Here is a 1,778-nt window from a genome sequence, read left to right on the forward strand (position 1 = left end):
CCACACTAATCTACCTGCGTCCCCACTACAGGTATCAGTCACTAACTAACCTTAACGTTACCTAAGGTCATCTTCTCTAGATCCCTACACACAATATCCTAACCCACCCGGGCTAGTTTTCACTGCCATACACCCCATAAGCTATTGCTCCTTTGCCCCCCCACCATGGGAAGGGTGGCAGGGATGCCACCCTCTCCCACCGGGCCTATCGCTCCTCAATCCCCCAGTCCTCTGGCACTAATAAGCCCCCCTTATTCAGAGGTACTGGGTCCCGCCTCGGCATCTAAAGCCGAGGCAATCCACGGGGGCGCCTGCTCGCCGGTGTAAGGTCTTATCCGGTCGGCGTGGACGATCCGAGGGAGGGCTCGTGGCCCCATTTTGATCTTAAAGACCACGTCACAGATTTGCGACAGGACGACTCCTGGGCCTTGCCAGGGGGAGGTGAGTTTTGGGCACCTTCCCTTCCGCCTCCGGGGATTAAAGAACCAAATCTTCATCCCCGGAGCGTATTGACTCCCCTGGCTCCGGTCGTCGTACCTGCGCTTCATCTTTTCCCCCGCCAGATGGAGTTGGCGGCGGGCGAAGGCATGGACTAGCTCCATGCCTTCCTCTAGGTGACGTGCGTACCCCTCCCTCGGCGGGTTAACCACTGTGTCTGGCACGGGACCGCATAGCAAGTCGGCGGGAGCCCGTAACTCCCGCCCATACATAAGCAACGCTGGACTGCATGCGGTGGCCCCGTGCTGGCTGGTTCGGTAGGCCATGAGCAAATAAGGGAGATGTTCGTCCCAGTCATCCTGACGGGTGGTGGTGAACAGTGCCAGTTGTTGGATTAAAGTTCGGTTGAATCTTTCCACCATCCCGTCAGATTGAGGTCTTAAAGGCGTTGTCCTGGTTTTTCGAATTGACAGGAGACTGCACACATCTTTTAGTAATTTGCTCTCAAAATTTCGTCCCTGGTCGGTGTGCAACTCCTGTGGAATCCCATGCCGGCACACAAATCCTTCCACGAAGGCCTGCGCTACCACCCCTGCTTCTTGGTTGGGGAGGGCGTAAGCCTCCGGCCACTTGGTGAAGTAGTCCATCACAACGAGGATATACTTATTACCTTGGCGGGTGCGGGGCAGCGGTCCTAGAATATCCATAGCCACCCGCTCAAGGGGGGCCCCCACCTGATGTAATTGAAGGGGGGCCCTCATCCTCCGTGCTGGTCCCTTTTTGGCAGAACAGGCGTCGCATCTCCGACACCAGTCCTGTATGTCGCGCCCCATATTCACCCAATAGAACCTCCGGCGGACCCGAGATATTGTCTTTGTCCTGCCCAAATGGCCGCCGGAGCGGGTACCATGCACCTGTTGCAATATGACGTTCTTGAATTTGTCAGGGACTATCACCAGCCAGGAAGTTCGATCAGAGGGAACCTCCACCCACTTGCGATACAAGATGTTGCCTTTCAATTCCAGGGTCTGCCACTGAGCCCAATATGCCTTTGTTTGTGCCCCGAGGGGGGTGACCTCTTCCCCCTTTGGTCTTTGCCCCAATTTGACCCAATTGAACACTGGCCCCAGGACAGGATCCTCCTGCTGGGCCGTGCTCCATGCCAAAGTTCCGAATTCCTCATCTGCAGTTAGTGGCAAAATTGGCCCTCTCACCCGGGTTGCCCGGACAACGAGGGTCGGGTCCGAATCGCCCAATTGTTCCCTCTCCTCGTGTCTCGCACAAAATTTGCAGTTTTCTCCCAGACAAGGACGCCGAGAGAGTGCGTCCGCATTACCATG

Source organism: Myxine glutinosa, chromosome 7 (assembly GCF_964187855.1).
Source record: "Myxine glutinosa chromosome 7, kmMyxGlut1.1, whole genome shotgun sequence".
In the NCBI taxonomy this organism is placed as follows: Eukaryota; Metazoa; Chordata; class Myxini; order Myxiniformes; family Myxinidae; genus Myxine; species Myxine glutinosa.